Consider the following 24,090-nt stretch of genomic DNA (forward strand, 5'->3'; position numbering starts at 1 on the left):
CTGGTGCCAGAGTGAGTTCGGATTGATCACCACACATGTGCCTCAACCAACAGTGAGGAGGTCCCACAAGCCTAAGTGGGGCAAGTTGGGGACCTAAGGCAGTAGCAGGAAAACCAGACAAAGAAAACAGGTGGAGACTTGAGACAGAGGCAGGAATGTGAAGAAGTCCAAAATAAAATTCCCTGCACAGGACTCTTAGGCTGCTTTCCTGCACGATCAGCCTACTCCTTCCTATTTTTCTACAATAAGCTCTTCACACTGTATTTTTTTCAGTGAAGTTATCTGCCATCTTTGTACTGCCTCTTGGTGAAAATACTTCTTCCAAGTTAGACAAGAACCGGGACATCAGCTCTCCCCAGTAATAGCTCCGTTTCAGTTTGAATTTCCAGAACTGATGGCGCTTAATAACTGGCGCTCCAACGTTAAGTGGTGCAGAAGGTGGCCAGTAGGGGGCGCCAGCCATCACACCTGGAGCAAGAGGGCCCTGCATAGTCCCCATCTGCCTGCAGGTGTTGTGCTGCGACGACACTGCCAGCAAGAGGGCCCGGCAGCGCCCCCAGCTGCCAGCAGGGGGCGTACGACGACTACATTGTGAGCAAGTGGATCCTGCAGTGTACTTAGCTGCCAGCAGGTGGCGCACGGACACCACACTATGAGCAAGAGGACCCTGCAGCGTCCTGGTTGGCAGCAGGGGGCGTGCTGCCACCACACTGAGCAAGAGGATCCTGTAGTACCCCCAGCGGCCAGAAGGGGGCGTGCCCCCACTACAAGGCAAGCAAGAGGGCCCGGCAGTGTCCCCAGCTGCCAGCTGGGGAGCCAGCCGCCACTTCACTTGGAGCAAGAGGGCCGGGCAGTGTCCCTAGCTGCCAGCATCGGGAGTGCTGCCACTACACTGTGAGCAAGAGAGCCCTGCAACGTCCCCAACTGCCAGTAGGTGGCGTGCCATCACTATACTGCGAGCAAGAGGGCCCTGCAGTGCCCCGGCGCCAGCAGGGGGCGCTGGCCACCACTGCAAGAAAGAGGGCCCTGCAGTTGCTGTAGTCGCCAGCAAGGGGCGCACTGGCACAGCACTGTGAGTAAGGGGGCCCTGTAGTGCGCGGCTGCAAGCAGAGGTCACCGGAGCCCGGCTTTTCAGATTACTGATGTTTCGCCCGTCTCCGCCGCTCCCCTCGCAGCATGCGTCTCTGCGCCTGCGCCGCGACCCTCCCCCCACCCCCACACCGCGCAGGCGTGCGACTCTGCCCTTGCGCCGCGCTGGCCTGCGACTCTGCGCCGGCCTGCGCCGCGCCTGGCGCGCGACTCTGGGCCTGCGCCGCGCCAGCCTGCGACTCTGCGCCTGCGCCAGCCTGCGCCGCGCCTGGCGTGCGACTCTGTGCCTGCGCCTTGCCTGCCTCTGACTCTGCGCCTGCGTCGGCCTGCGCCCGCGCCTGGCGTGCGACTCTGCGCCAGCGCCGGTGCTGTACGTTTGTGAGGGCGGAGCTGAATTCTCCTCAGCCCAGACACTGAGAGCATCGCGAGGGCGGAGCTGTGTTCTCCTCTGCACAGACCTCGGGGGTACCGTGAAGATAGAACAGCGTTCTACCCTGCCCAGACCCTGGCGTGGGGGCACCGCGAGGGCGGAGCTGCGTTGTGCTCAGCACAGACGTTGGCGGCACCGCCTCGCTTTGGGACAACTCGGGGCCGCATCCACAGTGAATAAAATACTTTCTGTTTCTAGCCCTGAATAACGAAGGTCAGAGACTACTTAGAATGGTTCAGTGTGGAAAACGGGAAACCGAAATCCCCTCTGAATCCTGCGCGCAGAGGTTCTCTCCACCCAAGGGTTAGGGTTAGGATTTTAGGGTTAGGGTTTTAGGGCTAGGGCGAGGGCGAGGGTGAGGGTGAGGGTTAGAGGGTTAGAGGTTAGGGGTTAGGGTCAGGGTCAGTTTCGGAGTCGGGGTCGGGTTAGGGGTTAGGGTTGGGGTTGGGTTAGGGTTAGGGTTTGGTTCCATGTTAGGATTAAGATTCGAGTTAGGGTTCGGGTTCTGTTTTGGGTTAGGTTTAGGGTTAGGGTTCGTGTTCGGGTTAGGGTTCAAGCCGTTCTCTTGCCTCAGCCTCCTGAGTAGCTGGGGTTATAGGCACCCACCACCATGCCCAGCTAATTTTTTTATTTTTGGTAGCGACAGGGTTTCACCATGTTTCCCAGGTTTCTCTCGAACTCCTGACATCAAGTAATCCACCTGCCTCCGCCTCCCAAAGTGCTGGGATTACAGGCATGAGCCACCGTGCCCAGCCTTCACTTTCTTCTCTGAGTCAGAGATCTCTAGCAAGATAGCCTTTTCACAACTTTTATTGCAACGGAAGTATTTCAGAACTTGTCAGGTTAAACTGTTAAGGGTATGTCTGTTTTTCTATGATACACTGAATTTAGGAATATATGACACAGTAATGAAAGTTGATCTGGCATCACCCTTGGCATTTGAGTTCCTAGATGGAGAAGGGTCTGTTTTTCTGGCATGATCATGTCTTACAGGAATGCAGCACCCCAAGAGGACCCTAGCAATTGGAGAATTTTGTTTACATGACACTAAACCCCAAATAACCTTAAATTCTAAATAAAAGTTCCAAGGGTAATTTGTATAAGGGTCTTGTTTTTTGTTTTTTGTTTTGAGATGGAGTCTCACTCTGTCACCCAGGCTGAAGTGCTGTGGCATGATCTTGGCTCACTGCTGCCTCCACCTCCCGAGTTCAAGTGATTCTCCTGCCTTAGCCTCCAAAGTAACTGAAATTACAGGTGCCTGCCACTATGCCCAGCTAATTTTTTGTATTTTTAGTAGAGACCAAGTTTCACCATGTTGGCCAGGTTGGTCTCAAACTCCTGACCTCGTGATTTGCCCGTCCCAGCCTCCCAAAGTGCTGGGATTACAGGCGTGAGCCACTGTACCCAGCCAGTGCCTTGTTTTTAAAGAAAATAAATTATATGACAGGTTTGTTTCATATACATCTATATATATAAACTATACTCGTGAACATTTTACTCAACATTTAAAAATCTTTAAGACCTTTCAATACATAAATCTTACATAACAAAATCTAGCAAAAGTGTATAAAATCTAAACACATTTCTAAAAGAAAGGGTGAGGCTTTCAGGGTGGCTATGCTGTGTTGGATATGGGCAGTGTTCCATCTCTCTTGTGGTTCTGCTTATATGGCAGTTCCAGCTCACAAGAGCCCTCGGAGCCTGTCTGTTGGCCTGCATCCTGTGGTATTTGGCAAGTGAGATCTGTTTAATATAAGGTGTCCATAAAGCCAAGATTATGATATCTAAAAATAATCAACACTAATTCCCCAGAAATTTTGTCTTTTTTGACCAAGCCACTGGTGCAATGTGGAGTCACTGCATTATATGCAAAAAGAATAATGCCCTCACTCCAGAACTGACCCTTGGTGGTGACTCCCCCCTTTATTCTAGGAGATGTTAACATTAGCTATGGCAATGTAAAAACGGTGTTTCTGGACCTCCCGGGTTCACGCCATTCCCCTACCTCAGCCTCCCGAGTAGCTGGGACTACAGGCGCCCGCCACCTCGTCCGGCTGGTTTTTTTGTATTTTTTTAGTAGAGACGGGGTTTCACCGTGTTAGCCAGGATGGTCTCGATCTCCTGACCTCGTGATCCGCCCGTCTTGGCCTCCCAAAGTGCTAGGATTACAGGCTTGAGCCACCGCGCCTGGCCTTGCTCATTTCTTTTATAATAACTAAGTCATATAAATTGAGCTCACAAAAATATTTATATTAATAAAATTATAATTTATCATTTGTAATGTTTGAGTTTTTCTTGTACATTTTTATATAGCAAGAAAAACAGTTTTTACTGTTAAAAATGGTTTTTAAAAAATCAGAGCAAGCCTAAACCCCTTCATTTTATAAATACAATAACCTGAGGCTCTTCATTGCTGGTGACTCACACAGGCACACACTCAGCATTGCTGGATGTCAGCTCAGGATCCAGAATGCATTTGAACAATTCATGCTAAATTAATAAATGCACTTTAATATAGGCCCATATTAATCCCAAAATAACTAAACCTGTGGAATTTGTAAAATAAGATGTTTATGAATGAGGACATGGCATTTTGACTTAGTTCTGATTCCCACCTTTCTGAAAGCAGAATCTACAGTCTATTTTCCCATTGCTAGATTTCAGAGGAGAGCCTGGTGTCACTTACAGCAGACATTGCAGATGCCTCAGCATTTCGGATGAAGACGGTAAAGACCTTCTTTGTTTCAAAAAAACCTTTGTTTTCCAGGGGAGAAAACACAGGTTGGATCTAAACTCAATCCTCCTATTGAAATATTTTAATGACACTGAAAGAGGTTGTTGCATTTGGCAGGTGCAGGTGGAGCTGTGCAGTCCTGCACTGAAGCCCTGCAGTCCTGGCTTCTCAGTGGAGCTAGAGGAGAATTATATTAATGTGTTTGCACTACTTGCTCAATTGTAAAGCATAACAAATATATTTAAGGCATGTTTTTAAAATGAGAATAAAATAGTTTAACAATGTTTATACACCTATTTTAGTTATTACATTCTCTAATCTATTTTTATCCTCACAACCATGGAAGCGCTCCACCATCTCCATTTCAGAAAGTAGACAGTAACTGAACAACACTATCTTCTTTTAAAAAACATTTATTTCATTATGAAAGTTTATGGCTTATGTAATTAATACCTTTTTGTGGTCTGCATTCAATGGGTGTGGGCATCTGCACACTGTCGTGGGTCCACCATTGTGAAATCGCACACAGTGGTCTCACTGCCCTAAACAGCCAAGGCTCTCTGCCCATCCATCCTTTCCTCTCCCCAACCCCTGTCAACCACTGATCATTTTGCTATCTATGTAATTTTCCCTTTTCCAAAATGTCACATAATGCCTACAGCAATGAATGCGAGTTTCTTTTGCTCCACATCCTCACCAGCATTTGCTGTTTTTGGTCTTGTGGATTTTGGCCATTCTAATAGGTATGTAGTGGTATCTTACTGTCGTCTTAATTGGCAATTCCTAATAAGACATTATACAGAGCATCTTTTCATATACTTAATTTCCATCTGCATAAATGTTCAGCTTTTACCCATTTTTAATTGGGTTGTTTGTTTTCTTATTGAGTTTTAAGAGTTCTTTGCATATTTCAGATATGAATCCTTAGATATAGTTTGCAAATATTTTCTCACAGTCTCTGGTTTGTCTTTTTATTCTCTTAACAGTATCTTTCACAAAACTAAAGTTTTTTTATGTTAAAGTTCAAGTTCCCAATATTTTTCTTCGTGAATAATGCTTTTGGTGTTGTATCTAAAAGAATTACCAAATCCGAGGTTATCTAGAGTTTTTCCTTATGTTATCTTCTAGGAGTTTGAAAATTTTGCATTTCATATATTGATCTAATATCTACTTTGCATCAACTTTTGTAAAAGGTGTAAGGTCTGTTTATAGATTCTTTTTTTTTTTTTTTTTTTTTGCACATGGATGTCCATTTGTTCCAGCATCATTTGTTAAAAAGACTCTCCTCTCTCCATTGAATTGCCTTTGCTCCTTTGTCAGAGATCAGCTGGCTGTATTTCAGTCTGTTTCTGGGCTCTTTGTTTTGTTTCACTGACGTATGTGTATATGTCTTCTGTTTTGCCTTCAGTTTAAAAAAATGTTATTGCTACCTCAATTTGCTTATGAATTCTCATTTGTAAACAGAAGAGCGTAAATTAATGCCTGAGTATATTTTAGGGTAGATGTTGCCTTGAATACAATGAGCAGAATGAGTTATAATTTTAAAGTGAATATAAAAATTTGACCATAGTGGTAACAGATTTGCGAACTAGTGATATCAATGACAGAGTCCATTGCAATATTGCTTCATCCTTTGGCTCAGCTCTGCTTCACACCAGGTAACTACCAATCCCCTTTGTGATTAGTTCAAGGATTTCTGTGGGGTGGAAAGTAGAAATACGATATCAGTGGAGGGAGAGAAGGCAGTTTCCCAGACTGGGAGCAGTCAGATCTCCAGTGGGTCCCAACACTGCTCTGTGGCAATATCTAGAGGGTGATGGAAACAGAGACAGGGTGCAAATGAGGTGGGTGCTGGCCCTAGGGTTCCCAGTGTTTCCTGGTTCCCATGGTCTATAAGACGTCTGAAATGAGACCTTCCGGGCTTTGGGGGGCCCCTGTGGAATTGGAAAATGAGGAAGTGAGCAGTGACAATCTAGACTGATTATTAGAGGTACGTCTTTCATTTTTCAGTAACCAAGGAGCCTTTGATTAGTAGTGAAATTGTGGCACCCCAACAATGGTGGAGTGGAATATCCTGCTACTCTGGAGGGGTGATGGCTCAGGGTCAAGACTGAACTAATTAGAAAAAGAAATGCACTCCAGGAATATCAAGTCCAAAACGAAGCTCTTCAAACCATCTGGGAAGAGAAAACAGCATGACAAGGAAAGGTATATTTGTCTGATCCCAGGAATCAATATAAACATCCATGATAACCCCACCTATTTTTTAAATATATGATTTGGATGAAACAAGAAAAAGAGACTGATTGTTGCTGAGTCCCTGCTGCAGTCCCGACACAGCTGGAGATGCCCTGCTCCCCCGCTCCCCCGCTCCCCCGCTCCCCCGCTCCCCCGCTCCCCCACTCTCCTGCTCTCCTGCTCTCCTGCTCTCTTTATTTTGTTGATGCTCATGAGGACCCTGATGTCTGAGGAAGAAGGTTCCCGTCCAGCTCTGCCCCTGGTGTGTCACGTGCCGGCCTTGTCAACGCACACGAGAACCTGACAGGGTGAGTGTTATAACCCCAATCATAGAAAAGGAAACGTCTCTAAAGTCTTTAGCATCTTGCCCGAGTTCGGACACTTAGCAGAGGCCTGAGTTTAGATGCAGCCCCGTCTTGCTCTTTGACAGCCTCAGCACCACGTGCCCTGGGTGACCCACGCAGAGTCACTGACAACCCTCTTGGTTGGCTCACGGCACAGCGTGGAGCGAAATGGCCCACTGACTTTTCCAGACACTTTGACAATTCGTGATATAGTTTATGTGGTCACTCCCAGTGAGTTCTATTGTTCAGTTTAATAGAATACCTAATTCTGTGTTTATTATGAATAAAGGGAGATTTCTTGTGGTTTTTAAGAATATGAAGGATATCTACTTTGTATACAAGTTGGAAGTTCCAATACTATAGGAAGCATAAGTGCAGGTTTTAATGATGGGTCTTTTATAAGACTGAATTCACATCAAACTGAATCAGTAACTCCGGCTGTATGAACAGGGTGAGACATTAAACATTTAATGAAAAGAATTCCTTTCTTAGGTTACAGCAAGGACTAAATATGTCTAATTATCATTCCCGCTAAGAAGATGTATTGTGATATTTGCAGTTAATCACTCATTCAGTTCCAAGGGTATTTATTAATTGTCTGCTCTGGGCATAACAACAATTGGAAGCAGTATGTTCACATGAAAAAAAACTTACCTGAGGCTCTAAGTCACAACTTTCCATGACCAGCACACATTTCTGATTTGAAATACATATCTAAAGCTTCAAATGCATAAATAGATATCCCAATCTAGAACTAAGTTAATAGTTGCTTAGAATTAATTGTTTAAATTATCCTGGGAACCAGAAAGATATGTGTACATGAAACAATAAAGGTTATATTAGAATTAATAAACTTTAGAAGACCATTTTAATCTTAATATATAAGCATACTACCTAGGCACACTGTTTAAATACATCTGCAACCTACTATTTTTAGATTTAGGTAAATCATTAATCCTTAAATTTGGAAGATTCCAGTGTTAGAGCTCTAGACTATGAAACTTGGAAGTTTTTCTAAAATTTTTGAGTTTTTATCCAGAAATACATATTTTCCTGGCACTGAGAACTGCAAGAAATTTCACTTGGAGTCTCCAAATAGTCAGCCATGTGTGATGTCAACATCAGTGTAATAGATACTATCATAAACATCCTGTGACTTTTATTTTTTTTTTATACTTTAAGTTCTGGGATACATGAGAAGAACGTGCAGGTTTGTTACACAGGTATACACGTGCCATGGTGGTTTGCTACACATGTCAACCTTTCATCTATGTTAGGTATTTCTTCTAATGCCATCCTTCCCCTAGGCCCCGACCCTGCAACAGGCCCCCGTGTGTGATGTTCCCCTCCCTGTGTCCATGTGTTCTCATTGTTCAACTCCCACTTATGAGTGAGAACATGCGGTGTTTGCTTTTCTGTTCCTGTGTTAGTTTGCCAAGAATGATGGTTTCCAGCTTCATCATGTCCCTGCAAAGGACATGAACTCATCCTTTTTTATGACTGCATAGTATTCCATGATGTATATGTGCCACATTTTCTTTATTCAGTCTATCATTGATGGGCATTTGGGTTGGTTCCCAGTCTTTGCTATTGTGAATAGTGCTGCAGTAAACATACGTGTGCATGTGTCTTTATAGTAGAATGATTTATAACCCTTTGGGTATATACCCAGTAATGGGATTGCTGGAGCAAATGGTATTTCTGGTTCTAGATCCTTGAGGAATTGCCACACTGTCTTCCACAATGGTTGAACTAATTTACAGTCTCACCAACAGTGTAAAAGTGTTCCTATTTCTCCACATCCTCTCCAGCATCTGTTGTTTCCTGACTTTTTAACGATCGCCATTCTAACTAACATGAGTTGGTATCTCATGGTGGTTTTGATTTGCATTTCTCTAATGACCAGTAATGATGAGCCTTTGTTCATATGTTTCTTGGCCACATAAATGTCTTCTTTTGAGAAGTGTCTGTTCATATCCTTCACCCACTTCTTGATGGGTTTTTTTTCTCCTTGTAAATTTGTTTAAGTTCCTTGTAGATTGTGGATATTAGCCCTTTGTCTGATGGATAGATTGCAAACATTTTCTCCCATTCTGTAGGTTGCCTGTTCACTCTGATGAGAGTTTCTTTTGCTGTGCACAAGCTCTTTCGTTTAATTAGATCCCATTTGTAAATTTTGGCTTTTGTTGTCGTTGCTTTTGGCGTTTTAGTCATGAAGTCTTTGGCCATGCCTATGTCCTGAATGATATTGCCTAGGTTTTCTTCTAGGGTTTTTATGGTTTTAGGTCTTATGTTTAAGTCTTTAATCCATCTTGAGTTAATTTTTGTATAAGGTGTAAGGAAGGGGTCTAGTTTCAGTTTTCTGCATATGGCTAGCCAGTTTTCCCAACACCATTTATTAAATAGGAAATCCTTTCCCCATTGCTTGTTTTTGTCAGGGTAGTCAGGCATCCTAAACTTTAAAATTTAAGAACTTACATTTTTTTTTAAAGTAACTGGCAACTGACAATCATTTAAAAATCCATAACCTAAAAAAATAATAATTCCTCCTAAGTTTTCAACCAAGAGAAGTGAAAATCTGTTGACACAAAGGTCTGAATATAAGTATTCATAACAACTTTCTTCTTAATAGCCAAATATTTTTAAAATAGTCTATCACTGAAGAGTAGATAAGCTGTAATATATTCCTACAACGGTTACTGCCCAACATAAGAATGACATATACACTGGAAATCACATGGACGTATCTCAAAGGCATTAGAATACCTGAAAGAAACTAGGTATAAGAGAATATTCTATATGATTCCATTTATATCAAATACTTCTTTTTTGAGATAACATCTCACTCTGTCACCAAGGCTGGAGTGCAGTGATATGATCACAGATCACCGCAGCCTTGACTTCCCAGGCTCAGGTGATTATTCAGCCTCCTGAGTATCTGGGACCAAAGGGGTTGGGACCAAAGGGGTGTGCCACCACACCTGGCTAATTTGTGTGTGTGTGTGTGTGTGTGTGTGTGTGTGTGTGTGTGTGTGTGTTTTAAGAGATGGGGTTTTGCCATGTTGCCCAGGCTGGTCTCAAGTTCCTGGGCTCAAGTGATCCCCACTTCTCAATCTAGTGCTAGGATTACAGACCTGAGTCATTGCATGTGGCCTGTATCATATTCTAAGACAAACAAAACTAGAGTGAAAGAAAGCAACTGCCGGAAGCTGTGGTGTGGGGCAGGGGTCACTGACTACAGCAGCATGCAAGAGAATTTTGGGGGTAATGAAATGTATTTTAATGGTACTGTTGTGTACATGACTATATGTATATTTGTCAAAATGCATTGATTTGTACACTTAAAATTACTAAATTTTGTTATATGTAAATTAAACTCAATGAGATAATAAAAAATAAACTTTTGATCTTGAAAAAATACCTACCTACATACAAACTACCTCTGAAACAAACTACTTTTTCAGAATTTCTAATTTAAATATTCAGAAATATGAATGATGATGATGAATTTTAACAAGGCTTACATAATTCAATTCTGTTTTGGATCATGTCTGAGAGGCATATTAGCTGCTGTACTTATTTGGATTTCCTTACCTCCTTTGCATATGAAAAAATAAGAGGTTGAGACAGAAACAAGATATGTAATTTATGTACAATGAAACTTTCTACTGCCCAGGAGATGAGGCTTTCTATTGTCCAATGAATTGTGCCTGGCAGCACAATTCACTGCTTCACAATTCATCGTTCTTTTTACCCTCAGAGCATCCTTGAAATGATTGACTCAACCATGAGAGAAACACTGTAAATATTCTCAGATGCAAACTCACAGTACCAGCTTCACAGAACACCTGCAGGTGCAAGTAACTAAAAATCCAGCTCAATTTTACTTTAAATACAAGGGAATTTATTGACTCAGGTGGGTAGTTCAGAAGGAGGCCAGGCTTCAGGGTGAATCTGAGCACAGAAGCTCATGTATGCTACCAGGACTCAGTCTCTTCCCAATTTTCTGCTCTGCCTTCAGTGAAGCCAGAATAATTCTGCATGTGGCAAAATCTCCAGGAACAATTTCTGAGGTTGCATTCTTCACCAAAGAGGGAGCATGAACAAGCACACTCTTGTTCCTAACAACCTAGCGCAACTTGTATTTGACTCTAATTGGAACAACTCAGACCCCGCCCATCCCAAAGTCCATTAGGGGGACCAAGGGAGTGCTGTGTGGCACCTGGCATGAGCCTCAGTTATACACTCACTTTGGAACCAGTAACTGTGACACAGGGTGAGACAGTGCTGGTTAAGTCAACCGGGACCCACCCCACGTTTCAAACCACGTGACTGAATAATTCAGGGCTCTGTTAGGAAGGAGAAAGGGGGATGCTTCTTAAATAGCACCCACCACTCAACTACAATTTAATTTGACAGGAACCCGGAGGCCCTGCCATAGAAATCTCTCACAGTTGCTTGGAATGAGAGCACTCAATACAAAAATCCTATGGTAGCAACCCTATGGCCTCAAGGGCGCCACGCAGTTGGTGTGGAGGGTGGGGCAAGGAGGGTGGGGAAGGGCTCAGGGTCTTCTGAAGATGAAGCCAAAGAACAGATGGCACTGACTTAGCAGAGTGGAAAATGTTTAACCCCAAGAGATTCCTACAGAGGCAGCTAAGCCACACCACAGACTCCTAGAAGGGCTTGTGTTAGGGTTCCCAAGTATCTAGGTAAGCTGAGGAGATGGTGAGGCAGACACAGAGGGTCGGTTCAAAGCACATTGGGAAGACTGATCCCAAGACCCTTCAGTCCACACTGGCAGTCAAATGCTCCTCCCTGACATCAGAAAAAGAAACAATTTATTTTCTTCAGATACTGAAACAGAACTTTTCTAAGCTCCAGGACACTGGATAATGCTGCTTATGCAAAGACAGTATTTAGTGAAAGCCAATTTACTGAGCAGGGAGATCAGCGGATTCTTTCTCCCTCTTGGCTCCCAGAATGCTGGGATCAGCTTGTAGTCTTAGGAGATTGGCGACCTCTTTTTGGAGAGGATCTGCAGATACCAACATTTTCAGGGTTTCCTCAGGTCCAGGAGTGCCAGGCTCCTGTGGACTCTTCCTTTGGGGAAGCAAAAGAAGACTCCATCTGTACACACAGAATGCATTACTTATATTTTCTTATTTTCTGTTTTCTTGACGCTCTAGCATCTAGTGTATACTGGGAAAAGATTGTCTTTCCCAGGACCAGCCAATTAAACTACCAATTCAGAACCCATACTCCTAACCACCTACTTTATCTAGCTCTGATACTGTAGGAGACAATACCGCCCTTCCTTAATCACCACAGGGTGAGGTACTAGACAACTAGAAATGGCCCCTATGCCCCAGAGCCTGCTGAAGCTATTAACGCTGGGCAGCCTAAGCCTGCCTGCCCTACCTGCCCTTGCTGTCCCACAGAGACTACAGCAGAGGATCCTGCCCGTGCCTTCCCCTCTCCTGCCTCTGCCTGGGGCGTCCCTGTGCCTCCTATTTCTAGGGATCTATGAGTTTGAATGGGACAGTCACTTCCATGTCTGCAGGTCTTAACATCCCTGGTTAAAACAAATTCTGAGTACATTTTAAAGCATAAGGCTTCCAATGGAATCTTTAAAACCCTTATATGGACAATTTTAAACATATATGTAAATAAACATGAATATAACCAACCCCTGTATATCTATAACCCTTCAGAACAACAAGAAACACATGGGCAATTCTTTTGTATTATGGCTAAAAGGTAGCCATGGACACGAAATGAAGACAGGAAGTCTTTGGAATAAGTGATCCCATCACAATGAATCAATTTTCCATTGGAACATATTTTTACAAAGTCACTGTTTTGAAAATATTTAGCCATGAATTGAAACAGAGTCTGTAAGGTTTTTTTTCCCGGTCTAAGGCGAACAGCATTTTAGAGAATGAACCAGGACACAACTACAGCACAAGAAAAAAGTATGATAATTAAGTTTACACATATGTGTGACTACTCTAACAGAAAACATGTAAAGAGCATTTGATTTATATATCAATCTGTACTGTTTAATTTTTTGTGTCATAAATGCTCTTATTTAAAAAAACAGGACTAGTTAACAGTGTCAATTACTAGTCATTCGTGGTATAAATAATTAAACAAAGAAGTATTCAAAAATTATAACTGTTTTCAATAAAGTTTTATTTTACATCTTTTTTTTACTTACTCAGAAATTGCCCCCCCAAAAATGCAGAGATTTCCCATGTAGCTGCAACCTAGTTTCATCTCTTATTAACATATTCTATCAGTGTGTCTCACATGGCTTATTAATATCTTACATAATTTGTCATAGTTAATGAACCCATACTGATAGACTATTATTAACTAAAGTTCATATTTCATTTGGATGCCCTTGGTTCTGTCTTACTCTGACCCAGGATCCCATCCAGGATCACGCATGACATGTGGTCATCACTTCCCTGTGGGCTCTTCCTGGCTGTGACAGTGTGTCAGGCTTTCCATGTCATGATGACCTTGATAGTACTGAGGAGGATTGGTCAGGAATTTTGTAGAATGTCCCCCATTGTCACTGCATGTTCTCAAGGTGAACTGTCACCTTTTATGTTCACTTGAATCATTTGGAAGAGCTACTGTTTGTCAGGTTTCTCCACTGTGAAGTTATTTTTCCTCCTTGCCCATACTGCATGTGTTCTTTTGGAGCAAGTCACTGTGCAGAGCCCACACTTACGGAGTGAGGAGTTGGCTCCACATTATTGATGGCTGAGTGTCTACATCAATTACTTGGAATTCTTTTGCAAAGGAGATTTCTATGCAACTCTGTTTTCTTATTCACCTGTGTATACAAATACAGACACCTAGATAATTACTTTCAGCTTTAATTATTATTCAACACTACAATTCATTCCTGTGTTGGCCATCAGTAGCTGTTTTTATTGGCTATTATTTTTCTTTGATATATTTTAATTTTTTTTAGTACTTACTTTCTGATACTTCAAGATTATCCCGACTCCTATATTTACTGTCCCAGTTCTAGTATCAGACATTTCTTCAAAGAGCCTCATTCCTTTCAGAATGGTAGGAAAACTTACATCTGGCTGCCGAATGAGCACATTGTTGAATGAGCACTTGTTCCTCATTAGCAATGCTAGGAAGTATATGTGTGTGTGTAACCTACCTATACACACCTAATTATAAAGTTTTCTATGTAGAACTGTGTGTATCTATATTAAACTAAACATAAGTTTACGTTCAATAGCACATGAATCATTCTAGCCTTCTCCCCTTGCTAATTTGTAACCTCCCACTTCAACAGTGAGAAACCTGGTTACTACCATCTGCGACTTATGTAAGTCATTGTTTTATTCCAGATACAGATACTGTGGTTTTACAATTGTTCACAATTGCTTCTGTTGGAAAGAATTTTATAAAATAGAATCCAGTGATGAAGTATAGTTTGTTTGCCTTCAGCATACGGATTCTATTAATTTTCAAAGTGACTTACGTCAACACCATTTTCCCTACACCTTCAGTGAGTTTTTTCCTACATTTGTGTCTTAGTCTGTTTTGTGCTTCTGTAACAGAATACCTGAGGCTGGGTAATTTATAAATAAAAAAGGTCCTTTTGGCTCACAATACTGGTGGCTGGAATGTCTGAGATTGGGCAGTTGCATCTGGTGGAGTCTCAGTCTTTTTCACCTCATGGTGGAAAGTGGAAGGGGAGCAAGGGGTGCACCAGAGATCACATAGCAAGAACGAAAGCAAGAGGGAAGCCAAGGAACCCAGACTCTTGTTAACTACCTACTCCTGCAGGAATTAATCCATTCCTGTGGGAGCAGAACTCACTCATCCCCATGGAGAACATTAATCTATTCATGAGGGATCCGTCCCCATGACCCAAACACCTTCCACTAGGCCCCACTGCCCCACACCACCACATTGGGGGTCAAATTTCAACACGAGTTTTTGCAGGGACAAACCACATCCAAACCACAGTAATTTGTAGCATAGTTAAATTATTTTTCACATGATGTATTCTGTCCTGGGATACTCCACATCCTGAGTAATTTTGTTTAATTTGAATAGAGTTTGATTTACCCATTTGGTTGTAAAATTCTGCGTATTTTGACCAGTGCATTGTGGTAGGTATCCCACTATTAAAGTATCATATGAAATGCTTGAAACCCCCACCCCATGGAGCCAATGGTTTCCCATCTGTGTAGTTTGCTTTCTGCAGTGTCTCATTAAATGAGGTCACACTGTGTGTATTCTCCTCAGACTGTCTTCTTCCACTTAGCAATGTGCATACAAGATTCACTCATGTCTTTGTGTGAGTTGATAGCTTGTTCCTTTCTATGGCTAAATAGTATTCCATTGCATGAATGTACCACAGTTTGGTTATGCATTTTGGGGAGCAAAACCTACCTCTTCTAACTTTGTTCCAGGGTTGGAGACCTTCAAATTAACTGACAATAGATATATTAGTAGGAGAGACAATACTTGGCTTCTTATTCCACAAGTATCATTGTGGGACAAAATTCATCAGATGGCAGGATCCAGTTTACAAAGAGGTAAAAATAGCCCCAAAACAAGAAACAAGACTAGAATCTGATAACCCACAATAACTATAGCTTTCCTTAAAAAAAAAAAAAAAATTTTTCAAGACAGGGTCTGGCTCTGTCACCCAGGCTGGAGTGCAAAGGTGCAACAATCTCGGCTCACTGTAACCTCTACCTCCTTGGTGCAAGTGATCCTCCCTCCTCAGCCTCCTGATTAGCTGGGACTACAGGCACATATCATCGTGCCCATCTAATTTTTATATTTTTGGTAGAGACGGGGTTTCCAACATGTTGCCTCGGCTGATCTAGAACTCCTGGCCTCCCAAAGTGCTGGAATTATAGGCATGTGCCACCATGCCCGGCCAAGTTATAGTTTTCCATTGAAACATAAAATTATTCTCTGTAGTAACCATCATTTTTGACCATAATCAAAGTAAGACTATTCTTGTTTTAAATTCAAGTATAGTTTTGTTAGATTTTGCTTGATTATTTACGTAAGTGCAGCAAGAACAGGAGATGAGCACATAGGTGCTTTAAAGTTTCTTTGCTGGAAGTTTTCATACAGAATCTCAGATTTGACTTTTAAAGGCCTCATTCAGGCTAAAAGCCAAGCTAAGAACATACTATCAAATTTCAGCTGCAGTCCTTATAGCTTTGTGTGAATTCCTCTCTTCTTGAGTCCCCCCAAATATCCCTAAATTCCTGGGCCTACCAGGAAATGACCTTCTTTACTAACCTGTAACGCTGTGATCCCTGTAATGTAAGTATCAGGCTGACTTTTCTCAGAGTGCTGTTGGGAATGAAGTTTTTGGTGTTCTAAAAAAAAAAAAAAAAAAAAAAGAATTAACATGGGAACAAATAATCTCTTAGCAAGGCGAGCTTTACTTTCTGCAGAAAGGGTGCTACTCAATAGCTGTCCAGCCACAAGAGCACACCGAACAAAGGAGACAGAGTTACTTATAACCTGATGTGTCTACCCTACTGCTGTGTCCAGTTACCATTGGCTGGAATAGGACCTCACATTTTACACTTTACCCAATTGGCTATTAGTTTAAAACTTTCTCAATTAGGTAAGGGGAATAGAACAAAGAAAGAAAAGGAAGTTGCCAGGGATAGTTAAGGAAGCATCTCCAAATAAGGAATGGCATACACTATGGGCTGGGGCTTGTCTAGTTCTGTCCAGGCATGCCGGAGCAAGCTAGGACAACTGATTTGGAACACACACACACACACACACACACACACACACACACACACACACAGTGGATAGCAATCTTATAGTAAGAAATTGTGACTTTTTACAATCTTTGAAGAAGAACTTTCCCATTTCTCACAGTGTTTTGTAAGCATTGTCTCCATAATAGTCAACCTTATTTCCTTAAAATTGCTGGTCGTAACTGATCTTAGGTACACTTCTAAAATATGATGTTCCAGTAAAAATCTTGATAATATAACCAAATTTTCCAATTATGTCCTGTTATAGGGTGAACAGATTCTTACTGGACTTTTGCTAATAACTATATCATCATGAAAAAAAGAGTATTCAGTAAGAATTTCAAAATTCTGGAGAGATTAGGCAGGGAAAAAAATGTAAACGCTTCATTTCTGTTTACAAAAGTATAATCTACCAAATTGTTGTAAGTTACAGTTAAATTAAGAGAAAGAGATTTCTTAAATTCAGAAACTAGAATATTAAAGAACCAGCAATGCTCTAAAAAGCTATAAAATTATAATCAATTTTCATCAGTTCATTCAGTGCCACGTAATCAATTCCAGTCTTGCTGGATCTTGGGTTAGCAGTCTCATGACCCCATCAATTTCTCCACCAGGCTTCTGGAGATCTTCACTGAGTCAAGTGTATGGTCTTAAAGTTATTTAAGCAATATCATCAGAAGTCTTTAACCAGAGTACCTGTCATACTCTTTTCCATGAGTCTCAGAGGGAGTCCTGTATTGGAGATGAACATTCTGACCTGTAGCTGATCGCAGGAGCTTTCAGGAAAGCATCAGGGAGAAATAATATCTAAATGACAAAGAGTATGAAATGTCTGTGATTATACCACAGTTGACAAGGATATTTGATTTTTTCTGTGGCATACAACATTTATTTATTTATTTATTTAGAAACAGAGTCTCGCTCTGTCACCCAGGCTTGAGTACAATGGCGTGATCTCAGCACACTGCAAGCTCCGCCTCCCAGGTTCACGCCATTCTCCTCCCTCAGCCTCCCGAGTAGCTGTGACTACAGGTGTCTGCCACCACGCCCAGCTAATTTTTTGTATTTTTAGTAGAGATGGGGTTTCACCGTGTTAGCGAGGATGGTCTTGATCTCCTGACCTTGTGATCCACCCACCTCGGCCTCCCAAAGTGCTGGGATTACAGGCATAAGCCACTGCACCCGGCACAACATTTAAAATAATAATTGGAATTATGACTCATAACTCTATACTGGCACATAGCATGGATAAGGAGGACATTGACAAATTTCCAGGAATTTTATATAATTTCTGAAAACAACATTTTACTGATACAAATATAACACAGGGAAGGTTAGATATCTCTTTTTATTTGTATTTTTTGTAAGGTTTTCCTTATAAAAAATACATCCTACTTTACTTGTGAATCATGCCCTACTTTTCTTGCATGCTTTGCATAGAGTTGTTTCTAGTTATTCTATTGCTTCTAGTAGTTTTATTTACACATATTGATTATAATTTTAATACTTAGTAATCTTTTATTTTCCAGAGAAAACTAACAAGTAAACAGTTATAAACTGTCATATATTAGCATTCCATAGTAGGTTAGAAAATGTATGAGTATACCATCTCCCAACATCTACATCTCCCAACATCTACAACATCTACATATACCATCTCCCAACATCTACATGAATAGTTTCCTCATCGTACAATTTCTCATTGTGGTAGACAAAAACATGTTTATTAATGGTCCAAAATATCTTTAGTCTCTCTGTAAAAATAAGAAGCAAAAATTATATAAACTTGAATTATTTATGTTCAGTAAGTAATGTTTTAGTATTGTATCTTATTTATAAATGGTCTAGATATTTAATGCAAATCTTTTACTTAGCTTAACTTTAAGGTTAAAAATTACCAAAAGTATTTTGGAAACTACTATTAAGCAGATTTACAATAAACAAATTATTTTTGAAATAATGTTTTTCGCTTTTCACAAGATGGCACCGAAAGTGAAGAAGGAAGTTCCTGCCCCTCCTAAAGCCAAAGCCAAAGCCAAAGCTTTAAAGGCCAAGAAGGCAGTGTTGAAAGGTGTCCACAGCAACATACAGAAAAGAAGATCCACATGTCATTCACCTTGAGGTGGCCCAAGACACTGCGACTCCGGAGGCAGCCCACATATCCTCGGAAGATCACCCCCAGGAGAAACAAGCTTGACCACTATGCTATCATCAAGTTTCCACTGACCACTGAGTCGGCCATGAAGAAGATAGAAGAAAACAACGTACTTGTGTTCATTGTGGATGTTAAAGCCAGCAAGCACCAGATTAAACAGTCTGTGAAGAAGCTCTGGGACATGGATGTGGCCACAGTCAACATCCTGATTCGACCTGATAAAGAGAAGAAGGCATATGTTCGACTCGCTCCTGATTATGATGCTTTGGATGTTGCAACAAAATTGGGATCATCTAAACCGAGTCCAACTGACTAACTCTAAATATATGTATATCTTTTCACCATAAAAAAGAAATAATGTTTTTCATAAGAATGACAACTTAATTAGAATCAAATTTAAAAGCTTTAAGATTTTACGTTTCTAGTAAGTATAATATTAGCTTATTTGAGTAGAACTCAAGCAGAATAGGAATTTATGTTTGTTTTATATTCGATAGTGGTAACTTTGAAGACATAGTTGTTTTATTACACCAAAAATATTATATTAACCTTATTTAACTAAGTTTTATCCAAATCGTGTTAACTTAAAAAACATTTGACCAGTTCCTATATTTCTAGGAGTTTGGTGAATATTTATTTATAAATGCTTATGTTTTTCCAAGCCAAGTTAGAATAGAACACTTTTAAAGAATTTTATAAATGAATTTTGCAACGCTAACCTGAGTTAAGAAAATATCACATATACATAACACACATTAATAGACATACAAACACAAATAGAGATTTCATAGCTTTCATCCTGAAATTTCAGCCATGAATCAGGCATAAATATTCTGATGGTTAATTTTAGACATCTACTTGATTGGATTAAGAGACACACAGCTGGTAAAACACAATTTCTGGGCATATGTGTGAGGGTATTTCTGGAAGACACTGAGATAACCCTGACCCAATGTAGATGGGCACAGATATGGTTTTGCTGTGTCCCCACTCAGATCTCATCTTGAATTGTAGTTCTTATAATTCCTACATGTCGTGGGAGGGACCCAGTTGGAGGTGATTGAATCATGGTGGTGGTTACTGCCATGCTGTTCTCATGATAGTGAGTGAGTTCTCATGATCTGATGTTTTTATAAGGAGCTTTTCCCATTTGGCTCAGCACTTCTCCTTGTTGCTGCCATGTGAAGAAGGACGTCTTTGCTTCCCCTTCCACCATGGTTGTGAGGCCCCTCCAGCCATGTGGAACTGTCAGCGCATTAAACCTCTTTGTTCTTTATAAATTGCTCAGACTCGGGTATTTCTTCATAGCAGTGTATAAATGGATGAATACAGGCACCATCCAATTGGTTGAGAACACAGATAGAACGAAAAGGAAGAGGAAAGGGGAATTATCTCCTTCTGAAATGGAAACATCCTTCTTCTCCTGCCCTTGACATCAGAACTTTAGGGTCTCAGGCCTTTGGCCTCAGAATGAGAGTTACACCATTGGCTTCCCTCATTCTGAGTCCTTTTGACCTGGACTGAGCCATGCTACGCTTTCCTAGTTCTCCAACTTGGCGATAGGCTATCGTGGAACTTCTCAGCCTCCATAATTATGTGAACCAATTCCCCTAATGAGTCTTCTCTCATCTATCTATCTACATATATCACACTGATTCTGCCTTTCGGGAGAACCCTGACTAATGTGATTACAATAATACAAAATTTACTAGTTTATACAGAAGACTTGGTTTTTGTCTTTGCCCCATTTTTTATTTGTATTATAACTGTGTTTCTGGAAAATGGAACAAGTTTTTACCTTCTTCATATGAGGGCTAAAGCTTTTTTCTCGCTAATAATTTTGGAGATATGTAAGATTTTCTTTTGTTTTGACATACAATCTTACAGAGGCTGAGAAATAATTTTTTTTTCTGTTTTATTTTTCAGCCCCAGGTGTTTGCTTTTGCAGATTCTTGAGCATGTTGAGAGCCTCCAAGGCATGGAGCAGGGTGCCTAAAGTTTCAGTGATTGTAGGGAGTTGAGAGACTCAAATGGGAAGGGAAAGATCTAAAAGGAGGCAGTTTGGAAGATAAAAATTTTCTCAAAGGAGCCATTAAAGTTCTAAATAATTCTTATTCTTAGTAAAGTCATGCAAACAGGAAAGGAAGTAGAATTAGCTCCATATTGGTGGAACACATAGTCAGCAGAGGTTTGAGAAGGGAGAATTTAGTCAACTGAGAAGTTCCCATGAAAAGAGCAAGATCAAGATCACAGAGACACCATGAAACAAAAAGCCAGGATTAACTTCCAACCCAAGAGGAGAACACAGAGGCCTCAAAACCAAAGCTAGGATAAGAAACTTGTATCCCAAGAGTTACCTTCCAGACAGAGACGCCTGAGATTCCAACCCAGCTTCACAGAGTACTCACTCAAAATGTTACTGAAACTGTAGGCTTTTCAATGACTTAGCCATGCATGCAAAAGGCATTCCTTAAGGTGGTACAGAAGATGGAGCCCCCCTATCCAAAGATAGCCAAGGAGAAAGAAAGACCCCTGTTGGCAGAGCCAGTGGGCAAAGGCAACAGAAAAGGAGACAAGAATCCTAATGGGATGAGATTCTTTCAGATTAAGGATCATACAAACTCCTCAGAATTGGCAGGTTGACAGCCATAAATGGGCTACCAACATTTCTACTCATTGGATTACAAGTTCTTCAGCATCCAAAATGATTAACAAAATGACAATTTCATAAATTTGGAAAGGAGACATTTCTTATTTTTATGGTTTTTTTTTGTTTGTTTGTTTGTTTGTTTTTAGAGTTTCACTCTTGTTACCGAGGCTGGAGTGCAATGGTGCGATCTCGGCTCACTGCAACCTCCACCTTCTGGGTTCAAGCGATTCTCCTGCCTCAGCCTCCCAATTAGCTGGGATTACAGATGCCCACCACCAAGCCTGACTAATTTTTTGTATTTTTAGTAGAGACAGGGTTTCATCATGTTGGCCAGGCTGGTCTCAAATGCCTGACCTCAGGTGATCCACCTGCCTTGGCCTCCCAAAGTGCTGGGATCACAGGCATGAGCCACCACACCCAATGAGAGATTTATTTCCTATAAAGAGTTGCAGCCTGCAGGATTGTCCTTCTCACAGACTGGGAAGCATAGCCTCCAGCCAGAAGCCAGAAACAGATGCTTCAAGGGAGATGTAAAGGAAATAGTAATTTATGCTGAGTGGAATTGGCAAAAACATATATTTAATAAACTCTAGGAGGAGTCATGAATATTTATGAAAGGAGAAATGCATGCTTGTGCAATTGAGTTTCTTGCTTCTTCATGGGTCCCATGTACAAAAGATGGCAGTGTTAGCATGATCCCAGGGTAGAGTTTTCAGCCCTCTGACATTAAAAGGTGAAGCAGAGGACATGAAAACTTGCTCTGTGCATCCTCTGTACACAGGCCAGAACCTCTCCATCATGGGTGGTCTCTTATTAGGCAGGAAAGGAGAGGTTGATATCAGTGGTGGCACCTTTGAAAGGGCTGGTTTCTGTTTAATCCTTAGGGAAGAAAGCCTCATCATGGTTAGCAAACGAGGGGGAATAACGCGGTGTATCTGACCCCCATCATCCCATCCTGGACAAGCTGAGAACTCAGTTTTGAAAGTTACTCTGGGGTTCCGTCAGCCAAGAGTTGGTCTGTTCAGTCAGTTGAGAGCTTAGGATTTCATTTTCATTTACCAATGCTAATGGGAAAGAGTACACTGTCTTCATGGCAGCTGAATTTGCAAGAAACTCCTTGGATGGAGTTAATGGCAGCTGTATTTTTCTGGGAGCTCTGCTTTAATTGGATAAAGTAAGTTCTGGTAAGATTTCTTCCTTTATCTTCAGTATCTCAAATGTTTTCGTTTAAATAATCTTTATAAGAACTCTTGATGTCTGAGTGGATTCCCACACAGTCATCTACTATAAGATTTTCTGATTCTTTTTTTCGTTTGGTCATTATGAATAGAGCTTCTGTAAATAACTGCATGGTAGCTTTTATTTAGAAATAACATCAAAGTAGTTGTCAAAATACTTAGGAATGTGATTTTTGGATTGTAAGGTGAGAGTTGTTTAGCTTTGGAAAAAACTGCCCAACTTGTAATAGGGGAGGACAAATAATTTTCTGTGTTTTTGGAATTCTTAGATAGGACCCTCTGTAACAAACAACAGATTAAAATGAGAAAAACAGAAAAGTTTTAAAAACATGTATACCTTATTGATAAGACTCTTTAGTGATTTAGTTACCTTTCTCTTCTTGGTGCTGAGAGAGAGAGGTAGCTTTTAAATGGGGATTTCCTTTATAGATGTAAATTTTCCTTACACAAGGGTAACTTCTACTCTGTTTTCAGAACTTCCTTCGTTGGCTTTTTTTTTTTCTCAAAATAATCAGCTTGGAATAATTCTTAAGCCAAAGGGACATATTTTTGGGTGGCATATTCTGGTTTCCTGCCATTATATTTTAGGGTGGCATATTTCGGTCTTATACACAGTGTCCCACCAGCAATGAAAAGAGTTCTTGTTTTTCCTCCAGCAATTTGTCATTTTTTAAAGAGTTTAGCAGTTGTAAGAGGTATAGACCAGCTGTGCTATCTCATTGTGGTTTTCAGTTATGTACTATGTTGAGCATCTTTTGGTATGTTTACTTGCCTTCTGTAGATCATCTTTGGTGAGGTGTCCGTTCAGATCTGTGTGCATTTTTAATTGGGCTGTTTAACTTATTGTTCAGTTTTAAGAATTTTGTATGTATTTTGAATACAAAGTCTTTCTCAGATCTGTATTTTGCAAATATTTTCTTTCAATATGTGACATGTCTTTTTGTTCCCTTCACAAGGTATTTTCCAGAGTATAAACTTTAAATATTTATAAATATTAAGAAATTCACATTGTCATTTCTTCTGGGTATATCAACCTTTTTTGCCATTTGTTAAAATTCATTACCAAACCCAAAGGCACATAGCTTTTCTTCTATAGTTTCTTCTAGAAATTGTATAGTATTGCATTTTTAGTGTAAGGATGATTTTGAGTGATTATTTGTGTAAGTTGTAAAGTTTTCATCTACATGTATATCATTTGCTATGGTTTCCAATTCATTGTTCCCTCACTATTTTTGGGAAAGACACAGGATAGTGGGCTCTGTTAGAGTAGATAGACAGCTAGACATGAACAGGAGGTTGAGCTCCCGGAAAAGGGAAAGTCTGGGAAGGCTCACCTGGAGGGACCACCAAAAATTCACATATTAGTAGCATCTCTAATGCTGGAGTGGATGGGCACTTGTCAATTGCGGGTAGGAGGGAGAAGAGGT

The 24,090-nt window shown here is 41.0% G+C and overlaps 1 pseudogene; it reads left to right on the plus strand.

Annotated features, from left to right (window-relative positions):
* Positions 1–1,404: 1,404 nt before the first annotated feature.
* On the plus strand, positions 1,405–23,734 carry LOC139361488 (large ribosomal subunit protein uL23 pseudogene; annotated as a pseudogene).
* Positions 23,735–24,090: the final 356 nt, after the last annotated feature.

Source organism: Macaca nemestrina, unplaced genomic scaffold (assembly GCF_043159975.1).
Source record: "Macaca nemestrina isolate mMacNem1 unplaced genomic scaffold, mMacNem.hap1 Scaffold_523, whole genome shotgun sequence".
Taxonomy (NCBI): Eukaryota; Metazoa; Chordata; class Mammalia; order Primates; family Cercopithecidae; genus Macaca; species Macaca nemestrina.